The sequence below is a fragment of the Bombus pyrosoma genome, linkage group LG3 (assembly GCF_014825855.1).
Source record: "Bombus pyrosoma isolate SC7728 linkage group LG3, ASM1482585v1, whole genome shotgun sequence".
NCBI classification, from domain to species: Eukaryota; Metazoa; Arthropoda; class Insecta; order Hymenoptera; family Apidae; genus Bombus; species Bombus pyrosoma.
Genome location: NC_057772.1, coordinates 10842820 through 10866373, shown reverse-complemented (window position 1 = coordinate 10866373; position 23554 = coordinate 10842820). Strand labels below are relative to the sequence as shown.

Below are 23554 nucleotides of genomic sequence, written 5' to 3'. Positions count from 1 at the left end.
CCGGAAGCGGATTATTCCTCAGACGCTGCTGGGTTAAGAAAGATGGACAGAGCGAAGGAGAAAGAGGAAAAGGATAAGAGTAGATTTGGTCATTTCGAAGGAATAAATCGATCATTTTCTGTGCAAAGATCGTGTGTTCACTTTTTACCAGTTTTCGAGACAGACAGCTTCTAAGGATTCCATGGTAATTTACGACCATGTGTACGTTTTACACAGCTTGCGTTTATCTCTATCGATGATATGAAATTGGTCGGAAATTGCACGTTGATTTTTGGAAACGTAAAACGCCGAATGCGCGTGTCACGGTTCTTGAAAACATCCATGCGCTAAGCAAAATAGGAAAATATTATTTTTGACGAATTTGTGAAGTAGATGGAAATTTGATTTTTAGATCGTAAAGAAACGATCTATTTGAACTATTCTAATATATATTTGAGTCGGATTGTTAATTACCACGTACACTGTCATGATGATGATCGGTGACCCGCGTTACTAAATCTTTTAGAACGATTGAAATAAGATTTTGATGGACTAGGAAATTCTCAACAGTATGGACAACTCGCGTACATAACATTGTCGAAAGAAAATGCGGAAATGCGATACAATGTTTGGGAGAAATTAAATGATACGATGTAGCGTATTTCGATCTATCGCAGCTGCCAGCACAAAGTGTATAAAGTTCACGCGGTACTCAACGTGCTAAAACGATATCGTCCAAATTTGGAAAGCTGTACATATACATATACTTGTCTCCATAAGTAGCTAATTCTATGCGAGAATAATAATAGAAAATATAATAAAATTGCATATATATGGCTAACAAAATACGTTTTCGTAGCATTTGAATAGAATATACTTAACAAACTGAACTGTCATTCTCGAATATCAAACACCGCGAATGGCCAATAATTAATTCCGCAATTCTGTGTAGTTGCAATAAGCAATTCCGCAACACAGCTAATTACAATCCTGTCATCAAACACTTTCAACGTAAACGACATAGTTACCGACAAAAATCTTCGCACATTTCTTGAAAAGAGTATTTTGGTGAAAATAAAATGGCACAGAATTATGCCGTGTAGTTAATACGTTCGTATCAAGATAAGCAAGAATTGTTCCATTATTATTACCGCAATGTTGGAAAATGAATATGTTATTACGCATTAACATGACTGAGACTGATATGGAGCTCAAACTTGTTCAAGTACGTTGAAACTTTGAGACTCAGCCATGTATTTGAACTTTCAAACGTACTGTTCCTTTAGTTTCATAATTAATGCAACTACCACGATACGTTTTCGTGGCTTGGAACCACGTAAACGACCTTTTACGTCGATAAACTCAGAACACTGTTTCACGAAAACCAACAGTGCTGCACTGACTTAGATCATTAACCTTGGCATACCAGGCGAGGTCACTGATTCACTGGGTTCGCTGGGGGTGCCAATAGACAAGAAGAAGCTTGCCAACGAGTAAGACTGAAGATTTTTGAAAAATAATATAACGCAAAGGAAAATGGATAAAATATTAGATCGTCCAGAAAGTGTCTTCCTTTTACGGACACGTCTTTTACAACGATGCATCTTTATACAAACATGAAACCAAATCTGTCGAACTTTGTAATCTTCATTTTGATAGAACAAACAAATGGATCACAATTTATATCACGATTTATAATATAAAACGGAAAATATTGTGCATCCATTATTTCCTTATAAAACGAAAGAAATTTTTCGGACGACCTAATAATAATATAATAATATAGAATAATATATATGATACATAAAATGATATAACAGGAATCAAAAGAAAAGTAAAAAACCGTGGGATCTTTTAGGGACTTCACTTGACAAACTAAAGAAAGTCGATCGTTTTACCATGCTGTAATATCATTTTATAAGATGTAGGAGAATTTAATTCGCTATTAGCCCTCTCGTTCCAAGAGCTCTTCATCTTGACAATTATTCCGTAATTCATACTTCTCGTAGAAAAATTCGCGCAGCTTTGGATTTCCAGGGATAACAAGCGTATCTGGAACAGGACCGGTCTTTTCACGATAGGAAAGCTAAAAGGTTGAAAATCCTGGTCGGTCGACACGTACTTACGTATCGTCGAGTTCATCGCGCTCCTCCGGCTTTTCTAGGACAGCCAGAATTACCCGTTTCATTGTGCCGCGTTTTCTTTTTTCATTATGCCTTCAATCCTACGTCGAGTTTCGCGATGAATTAATAAATCACGCCAAGCTCTCGTCGCAACCTCGTAATATCCAAGCCAGGTAGGATTCTCTCGACCGAGGACATCTTGATAATAAGCGTAATACGTTGCAAAACAACCAAAAATATGCTATTCGAATGGTAGGACGAGGATGGATCGCACTGCGAATTCTACACGGATAAAGTAGGTCGTATGAAATTCATGCAACTTCGTTCCAGTGACATCTTTTTACTGAAGAGATTCAATGTAAAGTGTTCCGCAGGCTCGTGAAATCATTCGACCGCTCGCAGGCATCTTTTATTATACAGCATATTACCGTGCCCTATAGGGGAACATTTTGAAATTTCATTAGCTCTGTCGTACGAGACTCGACCATCGCGATTACATCGATGAAGCTTCAAAGAAATCTGAAAGTATACGTGGAAATTACAAGATATTTAGTACAAGATGGATCTTGTTGTTATTTCTGTATTTAGACATAGGATCACAATAGCTATTATTATATTCCTTTGATAACTGTATTATCACGCAAACGTTTATTATATATTCGATAAAGCGCCTTTATGATATTCAACATAGGTTTTTTTTTTAGGTTATATTCTGCGCTCCTCGATATTATTACTATTAATAATATTTTCAATAAAATAATAACTAATCATTGTACCTGGGCTCATAACCTGCTGTTATTTCTGTATTTAGAGGTAGGATCGCAATAGCTATCATTTTATTCTTCGGATACATCTATCACGTCGTTCAGAGCCGAAAAACCTTCATTGCGCTTTCTTACATGGACTAGGGATAAAACCAAAAGAATATCTTAAATCGATCAAATCTATCGATTATATCTAGAACTATCTTCTAGTTACTATTTATTGTAACTAGCGCATCCGCATATGAATGGCGAGCGCGAACTCACGTTGTCATATTCAACAGATCTTCATCGATATCCCCCTATGGGGTTACAAAATTTCCTCTTGCAGTCTGTACATTTTCAACCCATTCGTCGTCATAAATGTGGGATAGTGTGACATCAGGGAAGAAGATGGCGTGAGGGGTAATTGTTTATTAGCGTTGTCAAGATATGTTAATGTTGTCAAGGAGTGTTGTGAGCGTTACCAATGTATGTTAAGGGAAAAATGAGCACGGTAAATGCTGACAGAGTTGAATTTATCGTGGTCGTGTGAAGATCGTTGTGTTGTTGTGTCGTAAAAGTAGTGAGAAATAAATACGCGAAACGGGGTATTGTATTCGTTTTCGTGTGAGTGCAAACGATATTGTGTTTATCGTACTGTAACCTACAAACTAATTTAACAACATTCCTACATAAATAAAAACCAAATAAACAAAAAGATATAAAAACTATGCGATAACAACAATGTAGATATACACAATAGAATGTCATACTACCCTTTTAGGCTAAAATCCATTCCATACACTAACATAAAATAAGACAATAATAATAATAATAATAATAATAATAATAATCATGTCTTACAAAATATAGACGATCTACGGTAGGTTGTACAGAAAGTTATACAAAAAGTATTTGGTTTATATATATGTATATATGTTGCAGAATCACGAAAGCATTTGAAAAATCAATTACCCGTTATATTAATGAACCGGTCATTAATTCCTACCAAGCCAGTATCGAGCGCGGAGGGACCACGATCCTTAGACGATTAACACTAGAACTACCGATAGTTAACACAAAGCTATTTCTACCAAAACCAATCAAAATGACTGGTCTTTAAAAAATACGCGATAATAGAATATTTTTATATTGATTTNATTTATTACTTTCTTACAGAAGCAATTCCATTCCATTATTAATCCACCATGATCCCTAAACGAGGGTCGACACGTTTATAAAATTGTAGAACCAGTCGTTTCGACTGCTGTGGTATTTCTAGCGTTAGCTTCCAGCGATCTAGCGATCGATCCGGAATTTTCCTGGTAACTGATATCCTAGTATCGAACGATGCACAGTAAAAATTTTGAAAACGTGTGGGAAGTTGTACGAAACGAGGAAACTGGTTAATTGGGGTTCGATAAACAGATTGCAGCAGCCTTTTGCACTTTGACAAGTACCATTCACTTTGACTGGTGTTGGTATAAGTAACTTCGATACAAAATTATTTTCAGTTTTCAATGCAGAATTATTCTTTTAGTTATCGTTGCAAAGGTCATTACACCATTTCGGAAAAAATATAACATGAAGTAGGAATTTTAAAATAAAATTGTAAAACCAGTCAATTTCACTGGTGTGTTAGTTCTAGTGTTAACAGTGCCGAGTCTCCCTCTGTTATTGTATTAGGTTGTCCGAAAAATGTCTTTCTTTCGCAAACTTGTTTATTGCACCTTCATACAAACGTGAAGCCAAGTCTGTGAAATATCGCGGTGTTTATTTCAACAGAACAAATCGTCCGTAATTCGACAAAATAATATAAAACAAAAAGCCTGGTGCGTCTATTATTTCCTCATAAAACGAAAGAAGCTTTCCGGTCAACCTAATACATACACATAAACCCACAACCACTTTACGTTACACGGAATTTAGCCTTCCAATAGAACCAAGGAGTACGTGTCCGGTATCGTACGTGCGGATAACCGAGCTCGATAACGTTACATCACTCATAAACATACGCAACTGATACATCGGAACCTTGTTAGAAGCTTAGGAACTTATCCTGTTCCTGCCTGAGTAGCTATCGCGCAGGTGTGCATGAAAAAGGAAAAGAAAATAGCAAGGAATACAACGAAAACGATAAAAACAAATCACAAGCAGAAATCTAAATTGCATAAGTAAATAAGTAAATTAATCGATACATAGTAAATAAATGACAAAGAAACATAAAAGTAAAAGGAAACAACGATAGAAAAACGACATACACAGATGTGATAAGAATAAAATCGACGCATAGCATAGACAAAAATAAAATGTACGAAACCTATGGATCGACATAACAACATCGGAAAATGTTCACCGTGACACTAATTCGCGTTTGACCAGCCTCAAGCGCGAAAGAATGATGATCCTTGGCCGGTTAACAGTCCCGATTCTCCCTCTACTATATCCCCAACCCCTTGAACCACCCCCGCTCAGCCCCTCGATCCCTTCCATCCGCGACCTCTATTAAGCGTTATATTCCGCTATCCAGCAGCGATGGAGGATAGTTCCAGTGTATTGGCATGCTGAAATACGGGGCGCGTTCGAAGCGCCGGCAGCCGTCAGGGTATTGATTTACAATGCTTACTCCTCTCCACAGCAACTCCCATAACTACAGACCCCTTCTCCGTCTCTCTCTAACCAACCTACACTCGTTCCTCTGCCATATTTTCTGTCTTTCTTCGTCCTTTGCGTTGCGCGCAGCGAACTGTGTTCGTTGATCTCTGGCCGACGATCGTCCGCGATCTCGCCGATCTCGCTTTTCCTCGTTCGTCGAACGCTGGCCCCCCCGTGACCGATGAAACCGACACAATCGGTGACCTGGTTGCCTCCAAGATAAGCGGTTATACGAGAGACCTCGAGAACACGGCTGGCGCACGATTTTATTTTCATCCGGTCGTTTCCAACGATGTACAGGGTTGAGAGCGTACAACGGGGTGGTTACGGTGACCCGGTTGACGTTACAACGCAAACATCATTTAGACGTTTCGCGTGGCTTCTTTGCGGAAAACTTGTTCCGCAGTTTCTTAATGCGGTCGTTCGTTGATGAGGCGTGAACAGTGTTCATCGCGGTTTATTGCTTTCACGTTTCTGCTTTGTACGACGAATATACGCAACCGTTTAAGGCTTCGAATGAGTTCTTTTCTTTCTTTTTCTTTTTTTTTTTCAAGTTTTTTGAGTTTTTTAACGTAGATGTCGAGGCGCGAAGAGCGTTAACAAGGCTGCCATTTATGCGAAATATTAGGTTTTAGGCTTTTGCTTCGTAACGATGAGTATAATCGTTGAAGGTGGCGCAGGGCTTCTTTTCGACAGGTTTTAGAGATTTTGAACTCTACCAGGTGTTTGAGGTGCGAAGATTGTGGCTGGGATTCATACAAACTATTATTCTTTAGAATATTACTTTGTACGATGAATATGATTGTTGAAGGTTTTTAATGGACTCTTTTTGAGAGACTTTAGGATCTTTCAACGCGTATTTTGGTTCTGAAGTATGGAAGATGTTATTTCGACCGGGATTTTGTGCATATTGCTATTCGTAAGTTTATTCATTTGTACGATGAATATTGGATTTTTTACTTTTTGCATGGGTTCTTCCGGGTTTTTGTTTTTTCCAATGGACGTGTTGATTTCCGGAATACCGAGGTTGCAGTGTATAAAAAGCGTGTTATCGTACTTAGGATTCTACATAAATCGCTTTGTTTCTGTAATTGATAAAATTTGAAAAATCCATTCAAGAATTAATCAAGAATAGCCTAGATCCTGTTAAAGTGAAAAAAGTAAAAAGAAATGAAAGAACTAAATTTCTAATTAAACATTCTGTATAGCTATTCGATCATAACACATTCAACATAATTTAAAAACAAATCTAACTTTAGAGTTCTCGCAGTTATACGCAACATATCGACGATATAGCTTCGTTTCTTTTAATTTCGATGAATTCTTCCACGAAAGGCAGTCTGAAAGGTTCGTAGCATCGAGATGACCGACCGAAAGCTTTCTTCCAATATTCAACCATACAAACAGCTCTAATTACAATAAAGGAAAATTCTTCTGCTGAAACAAAACATCCCCCGCGTACGAAACTAATTATTCAAAAACTAATTACAATAAAGAAAAATTCTGCTAAAAGAAAACACACTGCACGTACGAAACTAATTATTCAAAAAGTGATAAGCCATCTTCTGGCCGAATTATACAGCTGCGAAAACACCACGTACATTATTTTCCACCATCGATGGACCCCATACAACACACTATCGACGTGGTCGCATTAATATGAATGAATAAAGAAAATATATGAATTTCCGATGAACACGGTGGCCCAGATTCTGCCGGTGACGGAATTTTATCTTCAAAGGGACGTCTCGTACAGCGATTGTGCATCGAATCGCGTTTGCATCGAGCCGCCGCCGGCTCTCGCGAATATTGCGCGGATTTGCGTAATCGCGAGGCTCGCTAGGATCAGCGACGCCAAGGGAAAACGTCTGATATACCAACGGAATCATCGGAAACAAATTCCTCTGAACGAACGCGAAATGAATATTTACGATGCATATGCCGTGTCTTCTTTTTTTTTCTTTCACTCTTCATTCCCTTTTTCTTCTTCTTCTTCAACTTCCACTCTCCTCCTTCGAGCATCGACGAGCTCGTTTGTTTGCGAAGCCGGCGCGCACAGTGACTGTATCGCTGTTCCAGTTTACCTATTCGCCGTTGGAAAAAAGGCGAATAGCGTGGAACCCGATGGAAATTGCGAAGGCAGCATGCAAATATTTGATGGATCGGGTAGTGGATTAGGAAGTTGGCATCGAGCGTAAGAGTAAATGGAAAAATTAGGGATAAATGAGAAACTTGTAGTTGCGTATAGTGGCGTACAGGTACGCGCATTTATTCCTAAATTTGTATTGCGCGCTATATTATCGCAATAAGTTGGTACTTGCGTATGGAAAATACATATTCCCAGACTTGCATCGCACATTATCATCGTACATTACGTTACGGCGTTATATTTGCATGGCAAATACAGAGTCGCGGATTTCCAGCGTATTTTAAGTTCATGTCNTTATCTGAGACCTTTGTCTAAGCCTTTTTAACGCTGAACTATCGATAGTTAACACGAAGCTATTTCTACCAAAACCAGTCAAAATGAATGGTCTTTAAAAAATACGCGATAATAGAATATTTTTATATCTATTGATTTATTACTTTCTTACAGAAGCAATTCCATTCCATTATTAATCCACCATGATCCCTAAACGAGGATCGACACGTTTATAAAATTGTAGAACCGGTCGTTTTGACTGCTGTGGTATTTCTATCGTTAGCATCCAGCGATCTAGCGATCGATCCGGAATTTTCCTGATAACTGATATCGTCGTATCGAACGATGCGCAGTAAAAATTTTGAAAACGTGTGGGAAGTTGTACGAAACGAGGAAACTGGTTAATTGAAGTTCGATAAACAGATTGCAGCAGCCTTTTGCACTTTGACAAGTACCATTGGTATAAGTAGCCTTGATACAAAATTATTTTCAGTTTGAATACGTAAAAAACAAAATAAAATTCATTAAATTATTCTTTTAGTTATCGTTGCGAAACTCGTTACATCATTGGGGAAAAAATATAACATGAAGTAGGAATTTTAAAATAAAATTGTAAAACCAGTCGATTTCACTGCTGTGGGTAGTTCTAGTGTGAAAATTCTCGTAATTCCAGAGTTTCTACGATCACAGAATTTGATCGTTCGTTCCAACGTTCCTCAAACTTTGCCAAATTTTCAAACGAAGCGAATAACAAGTCGAAAGTGAGGAAATTACGACCGAAATAATCTTTCTCCTGATAATCTATATCAGTGCTTACTGAACTTTCGTGATCCGAGACCCACTTCCGGAAACGGTATATAATTCTTCGAGACTCGGTCGAACATTACCGATTTGATTGATAAGCAATTTAAGATCGACCAGATACGAATCTGCGACCTAAGAGAAACTAGATACCTGGCAACTCTCGTCTTAACTTCAACCGAATCGAATTATTCATCCGACGATTCTCAATGATTAAAACACTGCTAACGGGCAAGTAAATTATTCTCATTTAATATTTAACGTGGCTTCCCCTCTGGGTATCGATGATCTAAATCAGAGCTTCTTAAACTATGGATCGCGACCCGATACGCGGTTGAAATCACGAGATCGTGAACATTTTTTCGACTATCGTGCACCTGTGAAACGACAAATATCAATCGTCTGCCATTAAACGATGACGAAGAATTCATCGACTTAGCAATCGAAAAAGGGAAAAGAAAAATCATTTAGATCGGATTTTGCTTGCAATTGGGACATAATTTCCAGCAATCTCTAAAATGACTTTAAACGCGCTTATTATATTTATTGCAAAACCGCATCTTCGCCATTGGCGATTGTAAAATGAAAATATCGGTTAACTGTGAGAAACGTTAAAGATGCTCCGTTATATCAAATATTCAGCCAACATTCGATTCTTCGTGCATAAATAAACAAGCATATTCATCTGACGATAGTAAATCGTGAATATCAATTATGAATATAACAAAGAACCGTTTAAAATCGAACTTGCACGATTTATTACCGATCAATGTTTTCTTTGCATATTTATTTGATATAACCGGGGGTTCGCGTAAAATTTCACCCGACGAGAATGAGATCGCGAATGGAAAAAGTTTAAGAAACGCTGACCCAGATCAAACATTACGTTTCATAAAGAAGAAAGAAAAAGAGAACTAGGCCTGAATCCTAGTACGCTGCTCATGGATTGCGAATTTCTATGCAAAGCTGCAGGTATATTATATAAAAAAAAAATATGTAAAATATATAAAGCAGAGCGCTGCAACTTCTACTTCTTCGGTTGTGTCTATTAAAGTATGAATTTGCATAAAAATCTGCGGTCTACTTACGAACTAGACTACGCTTAAATTCTATTTCTTTAGTTGTATCTATAAAAAGAAGGAATTTACATAAAAAAAACCTACAGTCTAGTTATGAACAAGGTTGCAAGACACTTGTCGTTTAACTCGGATACTTCTAACGTAGAAAATCATTTTTATCGTCAAACAAGACCAGAACACCAACGATGAACGAATTGCCTGTCCCTTCTTAGTCATCCTCCGTGACGAACGCGTATTTTTCACCTGGCTATTATCGCCTATGTAAATATCTGCGCCGATGACGCGCATTGTGAAAGAAACTGGCAGGGCAGTGCTTTCTAAAACGCTGTGCACAGTCCCGTTTTTCTTCGCCACGCGATTCCACTGGCCGTACGTAGAAAGCACAGCACAATAGACTTCTCGAATCGCTTCCGTTCGACCGCGGTTATTAGTTGCTTGTTCCTGTCTGGCACGGAGCACACGGGGTGAATTCCAAGATGAATCGACGATAAGAAAAAAAACCGTGACAAGGAAATGCGGATGTATTTTTGCCGCCACGTTCGCTGCAATTGCATCGCGTCTCGTAGGCTTTCCTCATGCCTTTTTACTTCGCCGGAAGTAAATCCAAAGGAGAAGGTAATCTCGAATGAAAGCTCGCGTTCATAAAGGCTTCGATTCAACAAAAATGCAAGAATACGTTTCGTACAGGTTTCGGAGAGTATTGTTATTATTAAAAGATCGTAGGAAGATTTTGTATCGGGTATACGTAGAGATTAGGTATTTTCAGGTCATTTTTTATTGAGTATATTAATTATTTACAAGCGGTTATTAGTCGCGTTACGGTAATTTTATCGTAACATGATCCATTATAAATATATTTAGAAATATTAATTCAAATAGAGTTCCATTGAATATTATAATTACGTACGTTCAGATATACCAGCGTTCGAATGGAATTAATGGGCGCGCGAATGACATAGCGATTAAAGTGTTAACGTGATCTAACAATCAAGGTTATGAATGATAGCGTACTACTTATGGTAGCATTGTATTCAAATTGCAATATCCATTTGTGCATTCAAACGACAACTAAATATTGACTCGAATACCAGCAGTGGGATGATATTTCTTATCGATGTTTGCCATCGTTTCACCAACAATGTGCCTTGCTTTTCATTTTCCATGGCGTCAACTACATCCACATGACGAAACAATTTCATACGTCGCATCGTTCTAACAAATTCTTCGAATATCACGCGCCTTTTCGCCAGTTAACGATTCAATTAGATAGAAGATTTAAGTAGATGATAGAAGAATTTCAGTTTCTATGGATATACCTGCATGGTTTGTGTCTATCATAAACCTTGTAATTCAATTATTGTATACTTCGTCGTTGCATATTTTCATTGTTCGTGTTACGTGACACTTGCTGGCAATAAACGCTAAGTATTATTAGCAAAAGAAATATTTCGTTTACTTTGATACTTAAAACCGCTCTGATATTTATCAACTTTTATGCGATATCGTTGAGTCACAGATCTATATATAATATAAACATGATATTTTATATAATATAATAGAGTATAATATACTGACAAAAATTCAATAATCGTTTCCGTCGTGCCAAATATCAGACATTCCTGTTTGGACCTATGGGATCCAACTATGGAGAACAGCGAGTAATTCCAGCATAGAAATTCTTCAACGATTCCAATCGAAAACTCTAAGATCCTTAAAAATGCATCTTGGTATGTTACCGACGAAACGATACATCGCGACCTTAAGATACCTTCAGTTAGAGAAGAAATATTCAAGTTCAATAATAGATATAACATAAGAGTTAACAAACACCAGAACCCATTAGTTACTTAATTAATTAATTAATTAAAGCTAAAAAGACATTACCCTCTAGGTTTAACAGAATCAAACATACGATAATCACTTATTATTCGCGTTATAGTACCACGCCAGAATAATTTACTTGTAATTTTCAATGAGAATTGACTGTAAGATACTTCCAAATATAAAAAAAAATGTCAGACACAGCGAACAAAGTAAAATAGCTCAGAAAGAAATATTCGAATGCAGCAACACCAATTGAACATTCTTTTTTTATTTGATAGACTATTTACAATCAATTCTCATCGAAAATTATAAGTAAATTATTCTGGCGTGGTACTATAACGTGAATAATAAGTGATTATCGTATGTTTGATTCTGGTTGAATCTAATGCTTAAATCTAAAGGGTCTTTTTAGTCTGCGGATCTGATCCGTCGTGTCAAGTAATTGGCCAACTAATGGGTTTTGGTGCTTGTTAACTCTTATATTATATCTGTTACTGAATTTTGATATTTCTTTTTTAAATGTGGGTATCTTAAGGTCGCGATGTATCGCTTCGTTGGTAACATACCAAGGTGCGTCTATTAAGGATCTTAGAGTTTTCTATGTTGGAATTATTCGCTGTTCCCCATAGTTCGATCCCGTAGGTCCAAATAGGTTTCAATATGGCTTTATATAGCATTATTTTACTCTGCATGTTTAAGTTGAAGCGTTTGCCAATGAGCCAGTAGAATAATTTTTCCTTTTAAATTAAAATGGAAACAACGGAAAATAAACACGAAGACGGGTCACTACACGTTCTTAGGCGAGATTTCAATGGACGTTCAGCTTTATGGCACTGCGTAAAATGAGTTACAGGCCGGATAATCGGGTAATAAACTTCCGGCCAAGACCCCCCGTGTGGGCGGCCACGTGGGTCGGACCAAGTTGCGGTATTACGGCGACGACGTCGGTGTAAATATATTTATTATGACCACCCTTGTCGCCCCGGTTCACCCAGGTAAGAGGAACAGGCTCGTCTGTAAATCCTTTTGCTTCGATCGTCTCCCTTTTCTCCTCTATACGAACTCCGTTCGCCCTAAGTCAAGACTGCCATGATAATTTATGGCCAAAGAACTTTCCTTCAACGATTTGTGCTCGTTCTACGTTCTGTGGGAAAATTCTTTGCCTCCTCCGTTTTGTTTCTCTTTTTCATGCTTTTCCACCATTTAAACTTCGAAATCTTAAGTAAGGTACCTTAGGTATTGATTTTCCACCAGCTTCTTTCCGCGATGTACATGTAACCAAAAGACTTGCCTTGAAAGATTTCGACTCGTGAATTTTCTCCAGAGAAATTCTTCGCTTCCAGCGTTTCTTTTTCTCTTTAGGTTTCGAAATCTCAGATTTGCATCGATGCTTCAGAACGTTCATGATCGTTGCTTTTTCTAACGAAGGGCGTAATTGAACGTGTCTAACGGAGAAGAAATCAGTTTCTCTTGGATACTTTCCACTTACGAATATCTATGAACGTCTACGGTTCGGTGAGAAGATACGAAGTTTCGAGATAATAAGATAGCTAAGTTACTTTAAACACTTGCGGAAGATAACAAAAGAAGATAGAAGTATTTGAACATTTCCTATTTTTACTACCTACTTATTTACTCGTTATCACGATCGTTAACACAGCTAATACTACGTTACGTGTAGTTGTTACAGTAGTTGCAAAGCGCGGTGAAACATAGGTGAACCTCACCGGTTTCGAGAATGTGTGCGAGTTCTACTAGCCTCTAATAACTAGAGTGTGAATATCTGCGAAGGGACGTAGCATGTGCAACAACTCGGCGACGAGTGAAACACGAAATTGCGAGTACCGCGGCGAACATCACTGGAAGGCGTCCAGCACAAATTCTTGCGCCTCGTTTATTAGGGGATGAACTATTTAATGGACGAAGCGTAACGTAAATATGGAGGCATTCTCAGAAAGCTAAATGGGTTTTACTTTGAAAGATCGTGGACACATTGCACATGGTATTTCCCTTTCGGATACCATTAAGAGTCTCACTTCGGTGCTATTTCACTTGAAAGTTACACAAACAGCTACCTATACGTTTGTATCGTCTAAATTTTATTCCGTTAATGTTATTAAAACATTATTAAAAGTATGATATCAGCTTGAGAAAATATTTGTCTTCATAAACGAACAGGTTAATCAAATAAACGGTTAATATAAGCTACCTCGTTTTAAAACGTTACAAATATTCGTTTCGATTGATAAAAAGAAATTCTTCTTATCTAAACAAAGCAACTAAGCGAATACGCTTGCAGTGGCTAGAGAAGATATTGGCGCACCGTTTTATTTATCGTAACGTGCATATAGCAATTTGTTAACTCGTTCGCTACCACGCGTCACGCACTACGTATGTATTAGGTTGTCCGAAAAGTTTCCTTCGTTTCATAAGGTGATAATAGCACGTTGACTGCCACGCGTGTTTTCAAAGAAATCTCCATCAGGCCACGCGTGCAGCAGTACCAAGCGTTCTCTGCTAGGTGCTCCCATCGATATTTTAGTGAAGCGAGTCGCTCAAGCGGTGGTCTCAAGAATGATCTCTCGTTTCGTTTGTTCGCAACATTAAAACCACTAGCTGTTGTTGAATATAATGAAGGAAAGTGCGGTATAGATTATTCCGACCAAATGATTTCTTATGCCACCACAATTAGAAGAGGAATCAAATGGTACAGAAAACTTGGCATTCAATTCCTTCTGGGAATTTCTGTTGTAAACGCTTGGACGGTTTACAAAATCGCAACAAGGAAGAATATAAATATTAGAATATTTAGACGATTATTAGTTGCAAAATTATCAGGGTTGTCTGAAAATGCAAAAAGTCCTTGTCTTCGACGGAGTCAGCATAATATCGCCGTTCGGAAAAATGATTCCGGAAGAAGCATTAGACGCGCATGCAAACTATGTTACGCAAATAAAAGACGTCGGATGGACCGAACAAAGGCACAAAAGAATTTGAAGAAAACAACAACTTATTGTCCAAATTGTCCCGACCGACCTCAGCTATGTATAGAATCCTTTAAAGTTTTACGTTCTAAATAATTCTTTTAATAAACCATTTTCGTATTACTTTTATAACAATTCAACAGTTTTATTATTATGGAATATCGTTTCAAATACGACGATCCTTCGCAAGTGGTGGAATAAGCAACACTCGAATATGGGTTACGCGGCCCGATCAGAAACTTTGCTTACTCCCGAATACGGGTGTCAACGTGATAGATGAACGACAATTTCTGTTTTATATTATTTTATTGAATTAGGTATGATCCATTTCGTTATATTTCTATTATTATGTTGGTGCATAATTCGATAAATTAATATAAAAGAGAAACATCGTGCGTCTATTATTTCCTTATAAAACGAAAGAAACTTTTCGGACAACCTAATAGTTGCTTTCCAGGGTCATACATGCGTGAAACACGTCGTGTTTCAATTTTCTTTAAGATAAATGCACGATATCTTATTTATTTTCACCGGAGATACTTTTAGATATTACAGAGAACAGCAAATTATCACCAGTCTGGCATCGTAGCACATTGTATTTGATTATTTTAGCTTTCTCTTTTCGATTGTCAAAATTCCACGCGACTATCGTCTTCTAAACACGAAACGTGAATTACGTCAAACAGGTAACAATACAATACGTCACACGTGTGTGACGAATGGTCTGCAGCAAAAAGCGATCTTGTCATAACACAGCGTCGCACGTATCATGCGCGACGCGTCCTAAAAGCCGCTTCGATCTTTCTGCTTAGCCTTTTGCGTTATGATATACGCACGTAAAGATGTATGTTTTATTACATAGATATTCCGAAAGTTTGAAACTTGCACTATAAACATCGACTGTTTCTTCAAACGGCGTTAGCAAAAGAATTGAGTTAAAGTATATTAAATTTCGTATCGGTAGTGTACCTTCATACGACTACAATTTGATACTTTGAAAATGAAACGTAAGACCTGATGCAAAACAGGCTTCGTTGGGAAATAGGTTTTTCTTTATTCATTTGATTTGTCCAGCTGGACATTTGGTAAATTTTTCTAACTTTATTGCTGAATAACATGTGGATGGCTACCCCCAGCGCGAAATACCATCTTCCAGTTTGTCTATTTTATTTCTTTACTGAGGTCAGTGCGGTGTTTTCTTTTCAATCTTCTTATACCTACGTACAGCCAGAAATTTTCGATCGACCGAGTGGAATTGAAAATATCCTAGCAAAAACGTGTTTGTACATACTTGTATTTGCCAAAGCAGTACTTTTCTTGTTAGGTTCTATATTTCACTTTGATTATAAATAAACTTGTACAGTTATGTGAAAGTAGCTATCTATTAGCGAATGATACGAAGCTTAATTAATTAGTATCTAAATTCTGTAATAAATACAATGGTGTGTACAGATACATTTCCTAGCCATTGTATATTCCACGAGGTTCTAGCTTTCACGCTCAATCTAACTATATGCAGCACGATACAGTTGTATGTATGCACATAAATACATAGATGGTAAACTTGACGTAAAGGCGGACGATCGCGACGAACGTCGTCGCGAGGAGAAAAGATGATCCGAGCGGAACGTAAATTCACCGGTAGCGGGCACGTACCTGCGCTACTACCATGGACGGAAGCAATCAATAAGGCGGCTTAAATTACGGGAGGAATCGTCGTTGACGTGGAGAAACAGAGCCACGGGGCAAGCGCTAATAACCCAGATGCAAATTGATAGTGCTCATTATCATAGTAACAACGATCGTATACAGGCTCGTAAGAGCCAGGCCGCGAAAGGGGCCGCGAGATTTATTTCGCTCGTTTAAATTCCCTGCTGCCGCTGGCGAAGCGACGAAAAACTTGTCACGAGTGGAAAATATCGCTGTTTTCACGACCGAAAGTGCTACCTATGGTTTTTGCGATTCCTCCATGTTCGCCTTTCGTTTTGCAATAACTTTGAGCTATCAAACGCGTCAGATCTACGGGTTTCCGATTTCTTCTCTTTGGTTTTCTTCCATTTTTATTATCTTTTATCGAACATTAATTACGTATTACGCGTTACATGCGTCCACATTGGGACATGTTCCAGTCTCATACAACACGCGACAATTAACACAGATTGTTAAAAGTGATTAAACTGTTATTTCATATGCATAGAAAATTCTGGTTGAACGATCAGGCAATCAAGAAACTTTTGCAGAAATTATAACATATATAGGAAAAGAAGTATATATAGAAGAAAGTTTGCCAGATTATCGGTTAGTGACTGTCGATCGAAGAAAGATGTAAAGACATATAGTTACGTTAATGATTTAATAACGCGCTTTGTCTAAATCGTAGCTACGATAGGCTTTCAGAAATTACCTATAGTTATTAATTTAGAATGTTAAACTGCGTTCACAATGTGCTCATTCAAAATGTATTTATGATATTCAATTCGAATTCATTAGCGATACGGCTAGACGGATCTCAATCGTACGATCCTTCGTCGCTGATTAAGATCTTTATTCTTGCGACTCTATTATTTGCTCTGGTGCTGCATTGAATCAACCACGTGTTTGCACAGCTGCGAACAATATATTACTCTGCGAAATATACCGTTTCAACTAATCTGCAATAAATACTACATTATTGTATTATTATTAAGTTGCTAAACTCTGCACGATCCAAGCTTCTTCGATTGTAGCTTCGCTGGCGCATCGTCTCGATTTCACAGTAAGAAAGAAATTAAATCGAAAAAATAATGGATTTAAGGTTGCAGAGGCAACAAATAAGTTGAACTTGTTTCGTTAGAATATTCGAAACGCGAGAACTTTTAACTTTCCCATTTTGAATGACGAAGAAATAACGTTGCAAGGAATCTCATCGAGAGAACAATCGCAGTTAAAAGTTCCTCGACCTCTTACGTCGAACATCGATCGGTATAACGCGATTCCAGGGAAAAACGTGGAAATTCCAGAGCGTCTGGGCGCACGTTGGCGTCCCGACGAGGTGTCACCTGTTGAATCCAGCCGCAACGCGAAACACGGACCGCCTGTTTCCCTGGGAATTGCATGTTGTCAGAATGGAAAGAACGGACAGAGCATCGAAAGGGAAACCAATGGGTCGGCAACAACGATCGCCAGCCTTTAGAACTCCTTAATGACAGTTTCGATCGGATGGAACGGTTTCCATCAAACACCGCTGTACAAAATAACGATTTATAGTTTTGCTAGATATTCTTAGGAAACCACGCGAAATAATTAAGTAGCGTGTGAGTACTATAAGATGAAACGTTATTAATATTATCGCATATATCACATGTATAATTAATAAAGGACTAACAATAATGAGGACAAAAATAAAGAGAAAAGTTAATATTTTTCATGACAACAAAGAGGACAAAGACACAGAGAACGCAGCTATTAGCTGTATAAAAAGTGATCAAGAAAATCGTAATATAGCTGCGTACTGGTATTAAGTTTATTCTATACGAAACCATCTATTTTGATTATTTTACAGCACAAGGTCCATGTCTAAACTATTTCTAAGTACAGAATAACATTGTGTTCAATTTATACATACAGAAGATATAAACAAAGTCAGAAATTATTTACCTATAATATCTATAAAAATTAGGAAGACTTAGATTGCTAGATATTTTCATTTCGACAAAATCAAATTGCGTTCCATGCATAGGACGCCCAGCAACAAGTAGAAATCGATCGATGAACAAAAATAGAACGAGCAGTAAACGGGACGCGTTGTGAATTATAGGTACATTTAGTCATTCATATCGTTGTTAATTTAAATTATCAGGTAATGGGTTATTAGCTGACCGTTCACTGGGATGGTCGGGTAAATTTAATTAAATTCATTTGAGACTTATGAAGAGATATTCGTTTAACGAAGCGTTTCAATTTAACGATATCGCGCCACTGCATATGGAGTCGTATGTTTACTTCGATTAAAGAAAATTTGTTGGCTCTAAAAAGTCTGCTGAAAACGATCGCCGAAGTGCGAGACAAAATTTCATTATCACGTAACAAATCCACTCACCGGGTTTTCAAGTTGCCCGATAGAATGCAGAAAATTCGAAAGTGACCCCAAGATGAGCCAAAGAACACATAGCCCAAAACGAGTATGCGCGAGAACGAAAAAACCTAGAGAAACCTAAATCTAATGCAAGTAATAGAAGGACGAAAAGAAGTTTCCAAAAACAAGCTACAACATCCCGGGGAATTTAAAGAGACTCGGACCTAACCTAACCCCAAAATCTCAACGCAAACAACAAGAATATAGCGAAACTCGATACTGTACAGGAAGAACCTTTACTGCAGAACTAAGGAAAACCAACTTAGGGAAACCCAAACCTAACCTAAACCGACCGTGAAAATTAAAATCGCTCGTAAATCTCGGCGAAAATGGCAAAGATCGAACGAAACTTTCCAAAGTCTATGAAAAGATCCTTATTCTGAAATTATTTACAAAAACCACAAAAATCAAGAGAAACTCGAAGAACCTCTAGTCGCCGAACCAGAAACTCCCAAATCCGCGTAAATCCAGCTGAATCTATTGGAAAGAGCAAGCAACGATGAAAAAAACAACGAGGAAAAACGAGGAAGGAAAAGGGAAAGGAATAGTCACGTGAGAGGGTACGCGTGCACGCGCGTGTCCCGACATGTATACGCATCGTGAGGCACGCACGGCCGCGTATCCTCGCGCTCGCTACGTTCACGCTACGCTTCCTCCCCTCCCCTGCGTCCACTGCGCTACCCACCCCTCCCCTCTCCTCCCTCCACCGCAGCGTTCTTGTCCCCCCCCTCTCTCCCCCGCCTGTGCATCGTCCGCCTGACGCCCCCCACCCCCGAGCCTAGCCGGTTACCCCCTCTTGTCTCCGCCTCCTCTCAGCTCACTCTCGTCTGGCTCGACGGTCCCGAAGGCAGCGGACAATTTATGCCCAATTACACCCTAATTACCGTAATGGCACGACTCCGGTACAGATGGTGCACGGAGTTAAGTAACTGTCACGGGCCACGGGAGCGAGGCCTCGGTTCTTCGATCGGTCGTTACGACGCCGCGCGGCGCGGCGCTTCTATGCCTATATAACGTTTTCGTTACGTTCGCGTTCTGCTGTGTCCCGCAAGTCGTAAGTTGCGCGATCATTGCGATGGAAATATATATGTACTCGCATATAGCGTTAAGAGGTTAGGATAGACATCTTAGAGGGAAGATCTTTTGGTAATTAATACCTTGGCTTACGACTATTTTCGACGATATTGACGTATATATGAAGTAAAAGAAGCGCGATATTGTATCAGCACGCAGAAAGTAAACGAAGCGCTAATTGTCGTTGTTGCACGAAGTAAAAGAAGCCCTTCTATGCTTTGTCAGTGCATGTATCTGTACGTACAAGTATAATACCTTGGCTTGTGACTTTTCTAGCGATAATTGTTCGATCGCGTAGAGTACAAGTTCGTTCGAGGACGGGACGCTTCTATGCCTTTGTAGCGTTTTCGTCATGTTTGCGTTTTGCCGTGCTTCGTAACGCGATGATTCCGATGTAAATATTACATACAGCGGTAAGAGGTTAGGACGAATGAAAAGATCTTTTGATAAGTAATATTCTGACTTATGACTTTTCTAGTGATGATAATCGTAATTGTAGTATAAGCGCGCTTAGTCGAAGACGAAGCGCTCTTTTATCTACGCGGCGTCCCGTTACGTTCGCTTTTTACTACGTTCTGTAAATCACGCGATCATTGTGACATAAAGTTGTGAGGTTAGGATGGATGAAGAAATGGCAGTTAACGATTAATGTCTTGACATATGGTTTTTTTTTAGTGATTCTTCTTCAGCGTATAGAATAGCGTTTCGTTCTATTCGCGTTTAGCAACATCGCGCAAGTTATGCGGCAACTGCCGCGTAAGTTACAGAATTGAGAGGTTAGGATTAGTTATGATTTGAATCGAAAGATTATTTGGTAGGTAATGTCTTGACCTCTGACTTCTTTGATGCTTATTGTGTATATTATGTATTTGTTCCAACATACAGCGCTTCTATCTGTAGCTTTTTTCCATTCGCATTTAGCGAATTTAGGCGATCCGATGATTGCGATGTATGTACATACAGAGTTAAGAGGTTAGGATGTCACGATTTGGATCAAAGAATCATTCGATGAGCAATATCTTGGCTTATGACTTTTCTAATCATAATTGTTGCATATATAGAGCTGTTGCATAAGTTTGTTTATTCGAAGATAAGACGCTTCTGTATACAGCGTTTTGTTACGTTTGCGTCTTTTTTGCGCACTATAAACCGCGCGATGATCGCAACGTAGAATCCACAGACCTATGAATATTTCGTGCTTTATGTGCAGAGCAGAAGTTTATTTATTGGGACACGGGTTATTTCTAAGTTTAGCGTTTCGTTTCATTCGCGTTTAGCAGCGTTCTATAAGTCGCGCGATAATTGCGATAGACATGCAGAGTTAGGTTAGGATAGTTGATTATACACCGCTGTGTATGAAGGGATCATTTGATAATTAATAATTCTTGGCTTATGATATTTTAGCACGTTTTAAATATTCGATACACACGGTAGAACTTTTCGTTTGAAAATATCGCGCGTCGTCTCCTCAGTTCGATGTTGAAAGGCGATAAAGAGTAGAATCGATGGACGTTTGTACAAATTATTCTTGGCTGTAAATGTTTCCTTAACCTACACACGGACACGCTGCAATTCATTAATTATAAACAAATTCTCCTCTTTCGTAACGTTGTTATTCTTTAACATTTTCCTCCTTCAATTTCAATATGAAATCGCGAAGTGAACGAATCCCGTGATGACCTAACAGACCTTGAACCTTCATCTCTATTTTCCAAGAAGAGTAAAACCAATAAACACTCGCGCAGGAAAAATAAATTTCTCGAACGAGACTCGGCGAGCTTCCGGGAAGATTGTTGTAAAAATGGGCGATTAAACAAACTGTTTAATGGTAAAACACGGGCGAAATCAAAGCCAAAGTAACGAGAGATAATACGTGAATTTACCGCATCTCTTTGCTGTACTCCGCATCCACAGCGAGAGAAACGAACTTTGGACATTGCAGGCTACGGCATACTGAATCATAAAAGCAATCAGGTATGTTCAATATGTAGTTATTTCCGGTCCAATCGTCACTCAGATCCGTAACAACGACGCGTCTGAAGAAATTACAATTGAAAAGACTGCGTCACTTTGTAACAAAAAAAGAAAAGAGAGAAAGAGCATCTGCGAGCGACAAATTTCCTGAACAGACGAAACTAGTACGATCTTAGAGAATTTTTAGACCATTCGGACGTTCCATGTTCGATTGAGCAATCGCCAAACTGCGAAAGAATGCTCGTTTAAAGGTACCTCGGTTAAGTTTGCGAACATCATCACTCGACGATAAGTTTGCACTAAACGAGTAGATACAGGCGAATGATCTTACTCTCGTGCTATCTTCTCGCTCGCTTAGTTTGATATTATATTGCATAATGAAGAAAACGAGTGTAACATAGAGAGTACAAGCAGGTAGTCGAGACGAAATTTCAACTCACATTTCAACTTTAGTCGTTTCGACTATAGTGGTGTCCGTGTCAGGAGCAGATTGCCGGACAAGTTTCCAGCTTATCACCTTGGAAGCTAGGCGATAAGGGACACGTCGTTCTCGCGATCCCCATTATCGAATTCCTGTTCGTCGTTGGAAAGCCTGGTGGGTTTCGCTTTCCATACGAAGAGACGCGTTAATAAATGGTTCTATTTCCGAGAAACGGCCGCCTAATCGACGTGAACCAACGAAGATGGAAAAACACAGGCGAACGGGTCGTCGCGTCGCGTCGGCGTAGCATGTGGGAAACACGTGCTCCGCAAACCTCACCTTAGAAATTGTGACTTTGGAGTGGCTGCTTCGTCGTCATTAAAATCGAACGACCTTCGGAAATGATGAAACACGAAGGTTAACGCTGGAACTACGTGCCAGCCTTCAATACAATGAGATTAGGAATGTACATACATTTATTATGGGAAAGTTAAAAACGAGAAAATTTGCCAAATATTGGGAACTTTGAATCAGCAAGCCTTCCTTTGAAAATTGAATAACGCAGCAGACTTAGCACCGCTTAACACGAAACGAGATACTTCGAGCTTGCGGTTAACACGTGGAAAATTGTATTTTTCGTTTATTCTAACACAGAATGTACGTAATATGGGAAAAGATGTAGAATATCTTTTAGAATGAAATACTCGTTAGAATATTTAATCGGTGAAACATATATATCTCCGTTCTGTCAGAATTCTCGATCATCGAATAGCATAGAAGCTTCCAAGTATCAAACGTGTTAAAATAAAAAATCTTTTTTAAATAACGTAAACGAAATTCAAGACACATGAGTATAAGCTAAACAGGTGTCCCATGGAAGAAATTTTCTGGCGAGACGGTTGAAGGGTGAAAACACGTCGAGGAAGTTGGCGAGGAACAAGTCGGCCAAAGACAAATCGTTTGTAGTTGCGTGTTTTTCTTTTTTCTTTTTTTTTTTTTTTTTTTGTTCGGGCCAGGAGAGACAGAGAGAGGGAGAGAGGCAGCAGAGAACGAGGCGTGGCTTCGACCGCGACCCCATAGTATTTCACCATACCCCTTTAATTCGGCGTATAACGCGGCTCGATAACGACTGCCACTATGTACTCCCCCATGGGACTCGTTTTCACGGTTCCGCGTTTCCTTCCACGGCTAACGTGCTGAAATGCAGCGCATTTCAATTTTCCTGACTCCTTCCAATGCCTCGACGTAGATTAGATACAGAGATAATCTCGTGTCGAGCGAAGACATAGTGATATTTAACAGTTGACTTTGCGATGGTTTTCAAGTTCTGTTAGTAAGCAAATGGAAACTTTAGTTTGACA

At 38.7% G+C, this 23554-nt stretch overlaps 1 protein-coding gene across 6 annotated transcripts in view; it reads right to left on the bottom strand.

Annotated features, from left to right (window-relative positions):
• The window catches only part of LOC122565804, a 166717-nt gene that overhangs the window by 86058 nt on the left and 57105 nt on the right, over positions 1–23554 (bottom strand). Inside the window, exons 3-4 of one of the 6 annotated variants that reach the window (XR_006316276.1) lie at positions 2102–2621; positions 1746–2031 (exon numbers count right to left, since the gene is read on the bottom strand). The exons of the other annotated variants lie outside the window; for them this stretch is intronic. The gene's annotated coding sequence lies outside the window, so the exon portion shown is untranslated. Of the gene's footprint in view, positions 1–1745; positions 2032–2101; positions 2622–23554 lie in introns of those variants that run through there. 6 annotated transcript variants of the gene reach the window in all.